This window comes from Nomascus leucogenys, chromosome 3, assembly GCF_006542625.1.
Source record: "Nomascus leucogenys isolate Asia chromosome 3, Asia_NLE_v1, whole genome shotgun sequence".
Classification (NCBI taxonomy): domain Eukaryota; kingdom Metazoa; phylum Chordata; class Mammalia; order Primates; family Hylobatidae; genus Nomascus; species Nomascus leucogenys.
The window spans coordinates 23108901-23125887 of record NC_044383.1 but is presented as its reverse complement, the minus strand read 5'-3'; the positions used below and the strand labels follow the sequence as shown (position 1 = coordinate 23125887).

The window sequence follows — 16987 nt, the reverse complement described above, 5'->3', positions numbered from 1 at the left end:
CTTAGATAGTGTCTAACAGTAATTACTTTAGTCGACAAATACTTACCGAGAACCTGCAATATGCCAAGCACTGCTCTAGGTTATTGGGATCCATCGGTGAACAAAATGGACAAAATACCTACCCTTGTAGAGTTTATATTGTTGCTTACATTCTAGTGATAGCCATTATTGTTATTATTATTATTATTATATATTTTTACTGCTCCTTGTGGAGCAGGGCTACCCTGTAAGCAGTGAGCCCAGAGTAACCAAGCCATCATTTTAAAATGAATTCTTATTATGTAAGTAATGTTAGTCCATATTTTAAAATTATTATTATTTTATTTATTTATTTTTTTTTAGAAACAGGGTCTCACTCTGTTACCCAGGCTGTAGTGCAGTGGCGCAGTCATAGCTCACTGCAACCTTGAACTTCTGGGCTCACGCGATCTTCCTGCCTCAACCTCCCAAGTAGCTGGAACTACAGGCATGTGACACCATGCCTAGCTAGTTTATTTTATTTATTTATTTTTTTATAGAGATGGGATCTTGCCATGTTGCCCAGGCTGGTAAAATTATCATTTTTAAGTGATTTGTTATTATTTAATAAATTTGCTCTTGGCCTTAAGAGGGCACAAAGCAGGAAGATATTTCACCCTCTGGGTTGGCACAAGAATATTTCCTACGGTTTTAAGTTCCCACGGGGTTTGGGGATGGGAGTTGATACTACTGATAGCCGATCAGCTTTGAGGCAGAATGGGTTAAAAACTGGGGAGTGGGCTAGGCACAGTGGCTCACGCCAATAATCCCAGCACTTTGGGAGGCTGAGGTGGGTGGATTACCTGAAGTCAGGAGTTCGAGACCAGCCTGGCCAACATGGTGAAACCCTGTCTCTACTAAAAACACAAAAATCAGCCGAGTGTGATAATGTGCACCTGTAGTCCCTGCTACTTGGGAGGGAGGCTGAGGCAAGAGAATTGCTTGAATTCGGGAGGTGGAGGTTGCAGTGAGCTGAGACTGTGCCACGGCATTCCAGCTTGGGCAACAGAGTGAGACTCCATCTCCCCACAAAAAAAATTGGGAGTGGACCGAGGAACCATAGGAAGGAGTGTAGTGGGTCTGCCAGGCTGGAGCTGAGAGGATGGTGCCTGTCTTTTTCTGAGAATCCTTTGTGAAAGTCTGATTCCAAGAGAAAGCCTGGCCCTGGGCAAGTGGCTAAAGTTCACAAAGGCTAACGTGGAGAGTGAACTTGGCACTGGGGCAGGGAGGGAGGAGGTCAGCCACGGCTTCTGGCAGCCCTGACTAACTGCCAAAAACAGGGTTTCAGCTGTGAACCATGACACCCCAGAGTCCCAAAGACTTCTAGGAACTTTACCCTCCCCACTCCCAGCTTGCCCCAGCCCTGGTCCACACCTGTTCATTAGAAAATGACTTTTAAAAAATTTACTTGTTTACTTTATAGAGATGGGGTCTCACTATATTGCCCAGGCTGGTCAGAAACTCCTGGGCTCAAGTGATCCTCCCACCCCGGCCTCCCAAAGTTCTGGGATTGCAGTTGTGAGTCACCGTACCCAGCTGAGAAAATGACTTTTTATTTTCTTTATAAGAGATGGGGTCTTGATATGTTGCCCAGGCTGCTTTTGAACTCCTGGGTTCAAGCGATCCTCCCACCTCGGCCTCTCAAAGTGCTGGGATGACAGGTGTAAGCCACCACGCCTGGCCGAGAAAGTGAGTTTTCATTTGTCACTTGTCATGCTGCCTGCCTGCGTCAGAGGGTGGGAGGGACGGGGGGCCCATGGGAAAACTAAAGCTCTTGTGAAGATTAGAGAGGGGGCCTGATGGGGAGAGGAAGGTGCCCTCCCAGGAATGCCTGGGAGACCCCGAGAACAGGTGCTGCGTTCTCACATTCTCATTGTCCTGAGAGAGAGACCAAGCCTCTGGCTGAATGCAGAGGAAGGTGACGCATCCAGCTGGGTGCCCCCTCCCGCAGCCCCCATGCAAGGTGTGGGGACTCACGGTACTGCAGGGTGTTCAGTTTGTAGTCAACAAGGGATAGGGGGTCCTGGGGGTTGATTTTGTTCAGCAAGATACACAGTTTAAACTTTCAGCTAACAGAAGGTATTTTTGGTTAGGGGAACAGGGATGAATTCTGGGCCCACCTGCACATGTGTAAGTACAGCCATGAGCCTGCACCCATGAGGGCACGTCTACTGTGCGTGTCTGGGTGCCTGTGTGTCTGCTCTCCATCTCTGGGTAGATCTATGGGTGCATATCTGCGTGCCTGCTGTATGTGAGTCTGTTTGTGTACATATGTGAATATGGTTTGTGTGTCTGTTTGGATGGGCAGGAAAGAGCTTACTCAAATGAGTCAGGAAATGTGGATTCCCTGGGGTCTGCTCCCAGCTGGGCCTCTCATGCAGTGGGCCCTTTGATCTGTCCCTTCTGCTCTCCGGGCCTCCCCTGCCACACAGCCTGTTGGCCAAGCTACACTGGCTGATGCTAGTGCCCCTGAACGGGCTGGGTTCTTGGTGCCTCGGCCTGGCATGGGGAGAAGATCTGGGACTCAGGGAGCCTCCGAAGGTTGGCAGCAGGGTCCTGGGATGCACCCCATGACTGGCTAATTGGTCCCTTAGCACCGAGCTCAGGTACCGTCGCCCTGGTGCTGCTGCGCCTGCTCCCTGCCATGCCCTTCCAACTGGGCTGCACCAGGGACGGGAGGAGGAGCCCCCATCAACCCTTGGGCCCACCCCTGCACAACCAGGCCCAGTGATAAAACAGCATGTAATGCCCAGCCTGGCCCCAGGCTACTGTGGCCACTTCCTGTTGGAGGTGGCCCCAGGCTCCCTGACCTCAAGGTGAGAAAATGCTGTTTCCAGTGAACCTGCCCAGGATGACTGTTAACAGGGAGGAGGTCGAGGGCGGTGGCCATCCCTGAATCCAGTCAGCCCAACAGGGTCTACAAAAACAAACAAAACGTCCATGCCACCCACCCATCTGGGCTCAGGCTTCCTCTGCCCCCATCTCTCCCTCTCATTTCTGTCGCCAGCTGTCCTATTGGAAAAACACTGGGGCAATGTTGACCAATGGAACTTTCTGCAATGATGGAAATGTTCTCTATTTGTGCTGTCCAATATGGTGCACACCAGCCACATGTGGCCATTGAGTACTTGAAATGTGGCTCATGAGAATGAAGACGTGTTTTTTGGTTTTTGTTTGTTTGGTTTTTGTTTTTTGTTTTTTTGTTTTGTTTTGTTTTGTTTGTTGTTGTTGTTGTTGTTGAGATGGAGTCTTGCTCTGTCTCCCAGGCTGGAGTGCAGTGACGTGATCTCGCCTCACTACAACCTCTGCCTCCCAGGTTCAACTGATTCTCCTGCCTCAGCTTCCTGAATACAGGCATGTACCTGGGACTACAGGCATACACCATCATGCCTGGCTAATTTTTGTATTTTTAGGGAGACAGGGTTTTACCATGTTGGCCAGGCTGGTCTTGAACTCCTGACCTCAGGTGATCCTTAGCCTCTCAAAGTTCTGGGATTATAGGCATGAGCCACCACACCTAGCCTAGACTTGTGTTTTAATTTTTATTTTATTTTGGACAGCATAGCTCTAGTAAACCAATTCCTACTGAGAGGACCAAAAATGGAGTCATCATTGAGATGACCACACTTGATCCTATACCAGTGGCGAAGTTCTTTCATGTCCGTGGGTACTCACTGGAGCCTCCCAGTAACTCTCTAGGCCAAGGCAGGAACCACTGCACATGAGACAAGCTACTTGCCCAAGGTCTTCCAGCTAGCAGGCGCAAGGGCTGAGACTAGAGCCCAGATCTTCTGATTCTAGAAGTGAGGCTTGTGCTGAGCATGGTGGCTCCTGCCTGTAATCCCAGAACTTTGGGAGGCTGGGATGGGAAGATCCCTTGATCCCAGGAATTTAAGACAAGACTGGGCAACATGGTGAGACCCCATGTCTACAAAAAGAGTAAAGTAAAAAAAATTAGCCAGGTGTGGTGGTACACGTCTGTAGTCCCAGCTGCTCTGGAGGCTGAGATGGGAGGATTGCTTGAACCCAGGAAGTCAAGGCTGCAGTGATCCCTGATCATGCCATGGCACTCCAGCCTGGGAGACAGAGAGAGATCCTATCTCCAAAAGAAAAAAAAAGAAGTGCAGCTCACTCCATCATCAGCCTCGATCCAGCAGACTTGCAGTTGGGTGGAAGCATAACCAAAAACAATGATGCCAGAATTTCAGGCTCAGGCTTGACCCGTGGAGAAAAGATTTTTGAGGTGGACTATGGAGGGGGACATTGGAACCTAAAGTTGCTCACTTGATTTGTAGATAGAAGGGGCGAATGTGGCTATGTATGCGGACACATATGCCAGGTGCTGTTAGGCTGTTTACAGATGCGATTTCATTTACCTTCACAAGGTTGGGCATTGTTCTCCCCATTTTATGGATAAGGAGATAGAGGCTCAGAGAGGTGACTTGAGTTGTCCAAGGTCATACAGCAAACAAGTGGCAGAGCTGGGCTTTGGACCAGGCACTTTGGCTCCAAAGGGTTTGCCTCCACTACCACCTCACTTGGGATGAAGGCCTAAACCAGAAGCCGATTTGTGTGCATCAGACAGCACTCTGAACTGGGCCTCCGCTACCTGCAGAACTCTCGCTGAAGCTCTGCAAAGGCAAAAGAACACGGCTCTCTAGGCCCCTTCTCCTGGTGAACCTGCGACCAGGGCTTGGGAAACAGACACATGTTAGTAATTAACAGTGGCTGAACAGGCCGGGCGCGGTGGCTCACGCCTGTAATCCCAGCACTTTGGGAGGCTGAGACGGGTGGATCATGAGGTCAGGAGATTGAGACCATCCTGGCTAACACGGTGAAACCCTGTCTCAACTAAAAATACAAAAAATTAGCCGGGCGTGTTGGCGGGCAACTGTAGTCCCAGCTACTGGGGAGGCTGAGGCAGGAGAATGGCGTGAACCCGGGACGGGGAGCTTGCAGTGAGCCGAGATCGCGCCACTGCACTCCAGCCTGGGTGACAGAGAGACTCCGTCTCAAAAAAAAAAAAACATGGCTTTTTAGGCCTGTTCTCCTGGTGAACCTGCTGCCAGGGCTTGGGAAACAGACACATGTGAGTAATTAATGGTGGCTGAACAAAGAAAAGCGGCTAAAGTGGCCTGAGTGAGCCAGGCTGGGCCCGATCCACCTAGAAAAGCTTCCCTGAGGAGGAAAAAAAGCATCTCAGTCAGTGGTTCACCAGGGTTTCATGTTTTCATTCATTCAGGATCTCCAAGGTCAGTTTCCTTCCCAATTTCTGGTTCAAATATCTATTGCTGGCCAAGCATGGCAGCTCACACCTGTAATCCCAACACTTTGGGAGGCCGAGGCAGGAGGATCACTTGAGGCCAGGAGTTTGAGTCCAGCCTGGGCAACATAGTGAGACCACCGTCTCTACTAAAAGTAAAAAAATAAAAGTAAAAACAGTTAGCTGGGCATGGTGGCACATGCCTGTACTCAGGAGGCTGGGATGGGAGGACTGCTTGAGCCCAGGAGTTCAAGGCTGCAGTGAGCTATGATTATGCATTACACTCCAGCCTGGGTAACAGAGGGAGACCCTATCTTTAAAAATATGAAAATAAAAATAAATCTATTGCTATTAAAACAAAAACCCAAAACTTAGTGGCTTAAAACAATTATTTGTTCATGACTACGCAGTGTGGACTCAGCTTGGAGGGGTCAGCTCTTTTCCGCTTATGTGGCAGTTTTTCTGCTTGCCTTGCTGGGGGTCACTCGTATGGCTGCACTCAGCTGGCTAGTGGCTGGCAGAGGCCTGGGCTCAGCTGGAAGACAGGGATGGCTAGGCTTCTCTTCCTAGCCATCAGGGCCACCCTTTCTCCACGTGGCCTCTCCAGCAAAGGAACTGGACTTTTTACCTGAAGTTCAGGGCTCCTAAGATGCTCCAAGGCCTTAAGCAGCTCCTGAAAGAAAGAATACCAGTCCTTGGCCGGGCGCAGTGGCTTATGCCTGTAATCCCAGCACTTTGGGAGGCCGAGGCGGGCAGATCACGAGGTCAGGAGATCGAGACCAGCCTCGCTAACACGGTGAAACCCGTTCTCTACTAAAAATACAAAAGATTAGCCAGGTTTGGTGATGGGTGCCTGTAGTCCCAGCTACTCGGGAGGCTGAGGCAGGAGAATGGCGTGAACCTGGGAGGCGGATCTTGCAGTGAGCCGAGATGGCGCCACTGCACTCCAGCCTGGGTGACAGAGCAAGACTCCGTCTAAAAAAAAAAGAAAGAAAGAAAGAAAGAAAAAAAGAATACCAGTCCTCGTCTTGCAGGACATTCAGAGGGTGCAGCAACAGAATGGAGGTGGAGCACTTCTCCCAGGACCTGGCCACCACTGTGACTCTCAGCTAGCTGTCACACCACTGTGTCTAAAACACCAGTCTCAGACTCCGCCACCCAGACAAGTGATAAAGCTCTAATTCTGTATGCATGACACTTCCGGTTTTATCTTTCAAAGCTCCTCCCCTTTACACATCACTCTCTAGCCTAAGCGAAGGGAGCACCATGAAACACGCCACGCCACTGTGCCTTCAGACACTCTGCTCTTGTCCCCCAGTGTCCATCTGGCCAGTGTCTTCACTGGGGCTCCTCCTCCCCCAGCCCTCCTGACCCTCCCCCAGAGCTGGCTTTCTCAGCTTTGTCCTTGAGCTGTTCACAGATGACCTTGGCCCACCTGGATGGTGGAGACAGGCAGGACTTTTCTAAGAAGCCATACAAAGCAGCCCCGTGGGAAACGCAGCTGTGAGAATAACGGTGGATCCCAGTAGTCAAATACAAGGGCTCTGGAGCCAGGCTCCACGGTTCAGAGCCCACTTTTTGGTACCTCCATTTTCTCATCTGTAAAATGAGATGAGAAAAATGCTGATTATAGTATTTACTTCCTAAGTGTGTTGTGAGGGTTAAATGAGACTATTACATGGAATGCACCTGTGCCTGATGCATGATGAATGCTCCCTAATTATTGCTCTTAACTGTTATCAAACATGTGCTCCTCCCGGGCCAGGCTTCTGTTTTTTTCTTTTTCTTTATTTTTATTTATTTATTTTTTTTTGAGATGGAGTCTTGCTCTGTCACCCAGGCTAGAGTTCAGTGGCATGATCTCGGCTCACTGCAACCTCCACCTGCTGGGTTCAAGAGATTTTCCTGCCTCAGCCTCCCGAGTAGCTGGGACTACAGGCACCCGCCACCATGCCCAGCTAATTTTTGTATTTTTAGTAGTGACAGGGTTTCACCATGTTGGCCAGGCTGGTCTCGACCTCCTGACCTCAAATGATCCACCCACCTTGACCTCCCCAAATGCTGGGATGACAGGCGTGAGCCACTGTGCCGGGCCAGGCCAAGCTTCTTTATGGACACGTGACTCCCTCCAGGAGCTGGGACTCTACCTCCACACTGGGGAACAAAGGCAGACCTGCTGTGACCTTTGTTGCACTCCTCCCTTCCTCTCTCAGCCCTGAGCCCTGGGCGCCCTCCAACAGCCTTCAGGCTTTAGTGTCTTCCCAGCCCCCACTGTGTGTTACAGGGAAGAAAGCGCAGCAGCTGGGGGAGACAAAGTCAGTCCCTAAGGTCAGCCGGCAAGAAGAGGCCAGCCTGGGTCTGGCACCCCACTTCTAGCTGGGCGCTGCTCTTCCATCCCTCCTAGGAGGGCTGGCAAGAGGCTACTGAATAGAGTTGGGTCACCGATTCTTTCCAAAGTCTGCCTAGGAGCTTGGTACCAAGCTCGCACCCCTTGTCACAGAGCCCTGAGAACACATCAAGTTAAGGAGGGTCCACCTGAGAGTATGGGGTGGGCCAGTCTAATTAGGCCAGCAGGCATTTTTGTTGTCCATTCCCTTCTTCGTTCCACAAAGACTTCCTGAGCACCTACTATGCGCCAGGCACTGTCCTAGACTCTGAGAATACAGAGAGAGCAGGACTGGCAGAAGTGGACCCCGGGAGAAGTGTGTCTGTGCCTGTGAGTGGGCAGCCACTTTGTGGCCCAGGCTCTAGGTGTCCTGTCTGGTGCCCTCCCTCACGTCTACCTGTGGCCAACGTAGTAAAACATAAGCGCTGGACTACGCAGGTGATGCCAGTCCTGACTCTGCCATTGCCTCCCCGAAGGGCAAGGTGGCTTGCCTCTCTGAGTCTCAGAGTCCTCATCTACAAAGTGGGAGTGCAGCTGGGAGGCCCCAGCAAGTAACGCCTGCCAAGTACCCAGCACTGTGGCCAGTGCTTCCCAGCACACAACAAATGGTCTTCGTCCACCCTCTGCCTCATCTGCCATCACCACAGCCCCCATCTCCTCGGACTGGAGTCCTGCCCTTCTTTCTGGCTTCCTGGGGCTGGTCACAGCTTGACAATAGCCAAGCCGCCCCTGGTCCCCGATGACACTGGAGACCTTTCCTGTAAGCCATTTTCCCTCTGAAGCTGGAGTCACAGAGGTCTTAAAGCCTCAGCTCAGAGAAAGAAGAGGGGGAGGTGACAGGGGCTGTTTATCAGAGGCCTGTCTCAGCTGTTGGCAGAGATTCCTTCCCAGCCAGGGACAGATGGCATCAGTCTCCTGGGGTCTGGATTGCCTGAGCGCCTGGGGTGGGCGCCAACACCAAGGGTGAGGAATTTGTGTGACCCTGTCACCTCCAGTCAGGGGACTCCCACACTCTTCTTCTTATAGCTGGGAACAAAGTGACAGGTCACTGTGAGGGGCAACTGATGACAGGCCCTTCTGTAACATTTATTTAGAACTGGCATCCCCTCCTCCTTCCAAAAGGGCCTAAGAGAAAGCACTGACCATTTATGGAAGGCCTATCGTGTGCCCAGGCCTTTCTGCATTGACACTGCCATTGAGTTCCCACAAGAATGAGGAAACTGAGGCTCAGCAAGGTAAAGTAACTTCCTGACATCTGTCCACTAGTCCAAGGCAGAGGAGCATTAGAAAATGAGTTCCTTGACCAGGCATGGTGGTTCACGCCTGTATTCCCAGCACTTTAAGAGGCCGAGGTATGTGGATCACTTGAGCACACGAGTTTGAGATCAGCCTGGGCAACACAGTGAGACCGTCTCTACAAAAAATTTTTTTAAATTAAGCAGGCATGGTGGTGCATGCCTGTGGTCCCAGCTACTCTGGAGGCTGAGATGGGAGGATTGCTTGTGCCTGGGAGGTTGAGGCTGCAGTGAGCTATGATTGCACCGCTTCACTCCAGCGTGCCTGGGTGACAGAGTGAGACCTCATCTCTAACAAAAGAAAAAAAAGGAAAATAAAGAAAGAAGGAAGGAAAGAAAGAAAAAAAGAAAGAAAGAGAAAGGAGTTTCCTCTGACTGTTATTTTTTAAAATGCAGATCAACAGGGCAAAAAGCATAAAAACGGACAATCAAGCACAGAGAGAGCAATAGTTCTTAACCTCCGGGAGAAGCTTTTAAGAATAGGATGTACATATGCATTTATAATGATGATAAATGCACTAAGCTTTTTCTAGAGGGATATATAAGAAACCATTAGTAGCACAAACCTTTAGGAAGAGAAACGGAAGAGGGGAGGGAGCAGTGGCAGAATTTTGCTTCTCATTTTATGTCTTTCTAGAACATGAATTATTTTCCATATGCATTTAAAAAGTGAAAACAAAGGGTTATCTGGACAGTAGGATTATGGGCCATTTTAATTTTCTTCTTGACTCTTTTCTGAACTAAAAAAGAAAAATATGATTTAAAAAAAAACCTTACGAAGCTAATGAAAGCTATGGACCTAATCCCAATAAAATTTTACAGATATATTAATTCATATAATTAACAACCCTTTGTAGGAAAGATTGGAGGGAATGATTATATTTAAAAGCCAGGCTAAAACAAGATTTTCATGACTAGAAGGATGCAGTTCTCTGATATCTATATTGAAGCTACTGTCATTAATAATTAAAAATGGAAAACAAAAACCCAGGCTAATGTGGTTTCTGGAACCAAGCATTTAATTTTACTTTGAGCCCCGTGCCTTATGCAGAGCTTGAAAAGAGGAGATGCTCGAAAAATCAATTGGTTAGTGGATATTTTGTGCTCACTGGATCCCAAAGCAGGTACCCAGTCAACACTTGTTAACAGAAACCAGTAGTCAAATACTATTGGTCTCAACCACTGTCTCTGGACCCCAGCTGGGACCCTCATCCAGGTGGAAGTCGGAGGAGTGTGGTAAGCCTTGGGCTGGGTTGTGAGATCCTCTCCCCTGCAATGGGGTGAGGATAAGGAGAGCACTGACCACTGTCACTACCGAGTGTCTGGGAGTGGTGGACACAAGCAGGGTCTTCCTTTCCTGACTGCCCTTTTAATACAGTATGCAGATGATGTGTGGACTCAGCCTTATTAAATATTTACTGCCTGTCCCCAGCCTACCCACTCTGCTCCAAACACGTGCAGGTGTACAGATTAGCAGAGGCCAGGGCTGAAACTCTCATTCTCACATCTCTCTAGGAGCCAGAATCCAACCCCCTATGATTCCTTTCCTCAGACCCTATGACATCACACCCAGAACACTGTGGGCACACCATGGCCTCAAAGGCAACACACGTCCATGTGTTGGCACCATCTTCCTCCAAACCAGATGACTTTTCCAGCTTCCCTCTCTGACATAGCCCCACATTCGCCCCATCACTCAAGCTCAAGGCCTCCATTTCCTCCATCTGTACCCCACTAGCCCCAGTCCAGTCTCCAGACACCAGATGTTAGGAGCATTTCTTTCAGCAGCAACCTCCAGCCTTCCATCCCCTCTATTCTCCCCAGCAGCCCCACTACCAGCCAATCAGTGTTCATGTCTGGGCTATTGCAGTAGACTCCTAACTTGTTTTCCCGATCCCAGGCCCTCCACCTCCAATCCAGCCTGCACCAGATGAATTAGAGCAGAGCATTCTTTTCCTCCATGCATGGCACAGCCCAGAAACATCTGAGAGCTTCCCATTGCCTTCAGAATGAGAGTCTCACTTGCTCACCAGCATTCATTTAATTTAGCCAACACTTACATCATTCTGGGCCAGGTACTATTTATTCTAAGTGCTTTGCAACTATTCATTCATTTAAACTTTATAAAATGAATTTGGTACTGTTATGATCACTGTTTTACAGATGGAGAAACTGAGTCACAGAGGGTTAAGTAACTTGTCAAGGTCCCAGCATTAGTAAGCAACAGAATTCAAATTTGAAGCCAAGTAGTGTAGCTCCAGAGTCCTCATTCCTGTCTTTGGGCATTTGTTTCCAGAATGCTCCACGGCACTTCGTTGACTACTTTCCCAAGATTGAGTGTCTCCTTCGCCTTTTCCAAGCTTCTCTTCCATTTCTGGTGACACAGCCCGAGGGCGAGACAAACTGATCTGAGTATGATTGTCCTCTGGTCCTTTCCTTCCCATGAGGACTCCTTTGCTCTACCTTCCTCGTATGTGGAGTGCCATCCACACCCCATCTCCAGCTCGTTCTTACCCTCTGTTCAGGTTGAGCTCTTCCCACTTCCCTGACACCTCCGCCCTCCATTCCCAGTGGTCATGCACACCTCCCAAAACTTCCCCTCAGCCCTCACCTGGTGCTCTTGTCTAGTCTGCAGTATCAGTCATCTTGTGGGGTCCATAGAGATTCTATCTTCCTAGTTCCTTGAGGGTAAGGAGAGAGCATGTTGCAATTCTCACTTATCTCCCCCAGTAGCCTGTTGCCAGAGGAAGCCGGAAGTAGCCAGAGGGAGCCAGAGGGACTAGTGAGACTGGACCAGTGAGGCAACCGCAGGAAGGGACACAGAGTCAGCTAGGGGTAGGTTCTGCCTTCCTGGAAAAGGCCCTACACAGACTTGTTGGGCCATGCAAGGTGAGAAAGGATGGTCCCAAGATTCAGCTTCTGCCTGCCTCTTCCACAAGGCTCCTGGCACCCTGGCCTCCTCGTTCCCATCGCAGGGCCTCTGTGCCAAGAATGCTGTGTTCCCATGTTGCTGCAGGGCCAGATTCCTGTCTCACAGCAGATGCTGCCTGAGTCACTTCCTCTTTGAGGCCTTCCCTGACCACTCCGTCCAATTTGTTGCCATTTCTCTTCCCCTATCTCTAGAGCCTCTCTCTCAGCATTGCCTCGTTTTATTTTTCTTCTTAATACTTACCAGTTTCCAAAGATATGACTTGATTCCTCAACCGTTGCCACCCACCACCCCAATTAAAATATAAGTTTCATGAGACATATCTCCCTTGTTCACCTCTGAACCCCAGGTCCTCACACAGGCCTGGCACAGAGTAAGCCACTGATAAATATTTATTGAATGAAAGAATGTATGGCCATGGTTAGTAGCTCACACCTGTAATCCCAGCACTTTGAAAGGCTGAGGCAGGAGGATTACTTGAGCCCAGGAGTTGGAGACCAGCCTGGGGAGCATAGTGAGATCCCTGTCTTATTTTTAAAAAGAAAAAAAAAAAAAAGAATGCATGAAGGACCAAATGAATGAATCTTGTTTGTTGCAGACCAATGCAGCCACACATGAGCCTGTGCTTCTCCTGTCTTTCTTTGGCTGGAAAAGACCATCTGTGTCCACAGGCAACTGCAACAAAGAACCTCATCCAAATGAGTGCTTTTGTCAAGATGCCAGAGAGGCCCTGTGGGCAGATCTGGAGAGGTCAGAAAATAGGGACGAGGGATAAGAGTGGTCTTGGTCCCCCGAAATTCCTGCTTAAGTGGAGATGAGCTGCAGAAACCCCTTTTTGGTTTTAATCTTGAGGCAAATCTTTAAAATGTGTACATCATTTTTACCACTGTGGTAGGCAAAATAGCTTAATGTAGGCATAACTGCCTTAACCAACCATTTTCTTACTGAGCTCTCACATGAACTCTAAAAGGTAACCAGAAATCTATTTTTAATGGAAGACATAGTTGAGGTTCAAAGATATTAAACTACTTGCCAAAAATTACTCAGTTCTTAATTTTGTCCTAGACCAGAACATTACCGAATGATGTTTGACCTCCTCACTCGTATTGCAATGAGATCTTTTGTACAGAAGAGACCCTAAGTAGGGGTGGGAGAATACTGATAATATTTAACCCGTATTGAGCTATTTCTATGTGTCAGGCACTTTTCTGAGACACTTAAATATAGAAACTAATTTAATCCTGACAGTGTCCCTTTAAGAAATGAACTCTTGTATGGGGTGGGACTGTGCAAGGTGGAGCAGCAACAGAGGTGAGGGCTCAGCAGGGGGTCACAGGCTAGGGCTGTGGGAGCCGGGCCACTGAGGTTGGGGCTGACTGAACTCACGGACCTGATACTTTTCTCGAGAAACAAACCAGCTCAAAAGAAAAATGGCATTTGTTGCAACACAAGGAGCCGTGGTGGTTGACCAAACCACTCTGATGAAAAAGTACCTTCAGTTTGTGGTAGCTCTCACAGATGTAAATATAACTGATGAAACAAGGTTAAAAATCAGGCAAGAAAGTATTTGCAAGCCTCATGGTGACCTCAAACCAAGAAACATATAATGGATACACAAAAAATAAAAAGTAAGAAACTAAATCATATAATCAGAGAAAATTACCTTCAGTAGAAGAAGACAGGAAAGAAAGAAAGAAGAGAAAACCAGAAAACAACCAGAAGGCAAATAACAAAATGGCAGGAGTAAGTCCCTACTTTCAATAATAACATTGAATGTAAATGGACTAAACTCTCCAATCAAAAGACATAGATTGCCGGAATGGATGAAAAAACAAGACCCATTGATCTACTGCCTGCAAGAAACCCACTTCACCTATAAAGACACACACAGACTGAAAATGAAGGGATGGAAAAAGATATTACATGCCAATGGAAACCAAAAAGAGCAGGAGTCACTATACTTATATCAGACAAAAACTATAAAAGACAAAGAAGACCACTATATAATGATAAAGGGGTCAATTCAGCAAGATGATACAACAATTTAAAATATATATGCACCCAACACTGGAGCACCTAAACATATAAAGGAAATATTATTAGAGCTAAAAACAGAGATAGACTCCAATACAATAATAGCTGGAGACTTCAACACCACTTTCAACATTGGACAGATCTTCCAAACAGAAAATCAACAAAGAAAAATCAGACTTAATCTGCACTATAGACCAAATGGATCTAAGAGATATTTATAGAACATTTTATCCAAGAGCTGCAGAATATACATCCTTTTCCTCAGCACATGGATCATTCTCAAGGATAGACCATATGTTAGGTCACAAAATAAGTCTTAAAGCATTCAAAAAAGTTAAAATAATATCAAGCATCTACTCTGACCACAATGGAATAAAACTAGAAATTAATAACAAAAGGAATTTTGGAAACTATACAAATTTATGGAAATTAAACAATCTGCTGCTGAATGACCAGTGGGTCAATGAAGAAATTAAGAAGGAAATTGGGCCGGGTGTAGTGGCTCACACCTGTAATTCTAGCACTCTGGGAGGCCTACGTGGGCCAATCCCTTGAGCTCAGGAGTTCAAGACCAGCCTGGGCAACATGACAAAACCCTGTCACTACAAAAAATACAAAACTTAGCTGGGTGTGATGGCATGTGCCTGTATTTCCTTCTGTATTCCCAGGAGGCTGAGGTGGGATGTCAAGGTTGCAGTGAGTCGAGATCACACCACCACACTCCAACCTGGGTGGCACAGCTAGACCCTATCTCAAAAAAAAAAATAAATAAATAAAAAAAGAAAGAAAAGAAAAGAAAAAAAGAAAGAAAGAAAGGAAAGAAAGAGAGAAAGAAAAAGAAAAAAGGAAATGAAAAAACTTCTTGAAACAAATAATAATGGAAAAACAACATAACAAAACCTATGGGATACAGCAAAAGCAATACTAAGAGGGAAGTTTATAGCTAAAAGTGCCTACATCGAAAAAGAGGAAAAACTTCAAATGAACAATCTAACAATGCAGCTTAAAAGACTAGAAAAGCAAGAGCAAACCAAACCCAAAATTAGTAGAAGAAAAGAAATAATAAAGATCAGAACACAAATAAATAAAATTGAAATAAAAAAATACAAAAGATTAATGAAACAAAAAGTTGGTTTTTCAAAAAGTTAAACAAAATTGAGACTAGTGAACAATACAGTCAGGATGGCTAAAGATGACCCCAAGAAACCAAAGAGCAAGATGTCTGCTTCTGCCTTTTTGTGTAGACGTGCAGAGAAGAACATAAAAAGAAAAACCCAGAGGTCCCTGTCAATTTTGCAGAATTTTCCAAGAAGTGCTCTGAGTGGGGGAAGACAATGTATGGGAAAGATAAGTCTAAATTTGATGAAATGGCAAAGGTGGATAAAGTGCACTATGATCAGGAAAAGAAGGATTATGGACCAGCTAAGGGAGGCAAGAAGAAGAAGGATCCTAATGCCCCCAAAATGCCACCGTCTGGATTCTTCCTTTTCTGTTCAGAATTCCGCTCCAAGATCAAATCCACAAACACTGGCATCTCTATTGGCGACGTGGCAAAAAAAAAAAAAAAAAAAGCTGAGTGAGATGTCGAGTAACTTAAATGACAGTGAAAAGCAGCCTTACATCAGTCCGGCGGCAAAGCTGAAGGAGAAGTATGATAAGGATTTTGCTGACTCTAAGTCGAAAGGAAAGTTTGATGGTGCAAAGTGTCCTGCTAAAGTTGCCCGGAAAAAGGTGGAAGAGGAAGGTGAAGAAGACAAGGAGGGAGAAAAGGAGGAGAAGGAGGAGGATGAAAAAGAAAAAAAACAAAACCTGTTTATCTGTCTCCTTGTGAATACCTTAGAGTAGGGGAGGGCCATAATTGACACATTTCTTATTTGAGAAGTGTCTGTTGCCCTCATCAGGTTTAATTACAAAATTTGATCAGGATCATATTGTAGTCTCTCAAAGTGCTCTAGAAATTGTCAGTGGTTTACATGAAGTGGCCATGGGTGTCCAGAGCACCCTGAAACTGTATCGAAGTTGTACATATTTCCAAACATTTTTAAAATAGAAAGGCACTCTCATGTTCTCCTCACTCTGCACTTTGCAGTTGGTGTGACAAGGCATTTAAAGATGTTTCTGGCATTTTTTTTTTTTTTAATTTGTAAGGTGGTCTTAACTATATGGTAATTGGCTGGAAACCTAAGTTATCAACCGTACATATCTATAGTTTGTAAAAAGAACAAAACAACCAGGACAAACTCTTGAAGCTCTTTGCCTGGGGTTGAGGCTGTGGGGAAGATGCCTTCTGGAGGGGCCATAGCTCAGGGCATGCACTGTGAGGCTGGACCTGTTGCCTCTGCAGTGGGCATCCATTTAGCTTCAGGTTGTCTTGTTTCTGTATGCTGTGACATAGCATTTTGCTGCTGTCTTAGCTGTGGACAAGGGGGGTCAGCTGGCATGAGAAGTTTTTTGTTTGTTTTGTTTGTTTTTCCCAAGATAGAGTCTCGCTCTGTCACCTAGGCTGGAGTGCAGTGGCGCAATCTCGGCTCACTGCAACCTCCACCTCCCAGGTTCAAGTGATTCTCCTGCCTCAGCTTCTGGAGTAGCTGGGACTATTTTTTAAACAAACTGTAGAACTCTTCATTGTTAGCAAAGTGAAGAGCCACTGCATCAATGAAAGTTCAAGAACTTTCTGTACTTCAACACGGTTTGAAACGTTGAGTTTTTTTTTTTTTTTGTATGTTTGGAATGCTAAAATGTTTTTGAAGTTAAAGTCTTACATTTAAAAAAAAAAGTTAAACAAAATTGACAAATCTTTAACCAGACTAAGAAAAAAAGAGAGAAGATACAAATAAATAAAATCAGAAATGAAAAAGGAGACATTACAACTGATACTTCAGAAATTCAAAGGATCATTAGTGGCTGCTATGAGCAAGTATATGCCAATAAATTGGAAAATCTAGAATAAATGGACAAATTCCTAGATACATGCCATCTACCAAGATTAAACTGGGAAGAAATCCAAAACCTGAACAGACCAATAACAAGTAACGAGATCGAAGCCATAATAAAAAGTCTCC

The 16987-nt window shown here is 46.6% G+C and overlaps 1 pseudogene; it reads left to right on the top strand.

The window, feature by feature from the left end:
* Positions 1-15107: 15107 nt before the first annotated feature.
* LOC100604030 lies at positions 15108-16444 on the top strand (annotated as a pseudogene).
* The last annotated feature ends 543 nt before the right edge of the window (positions 16445-16987 follow it).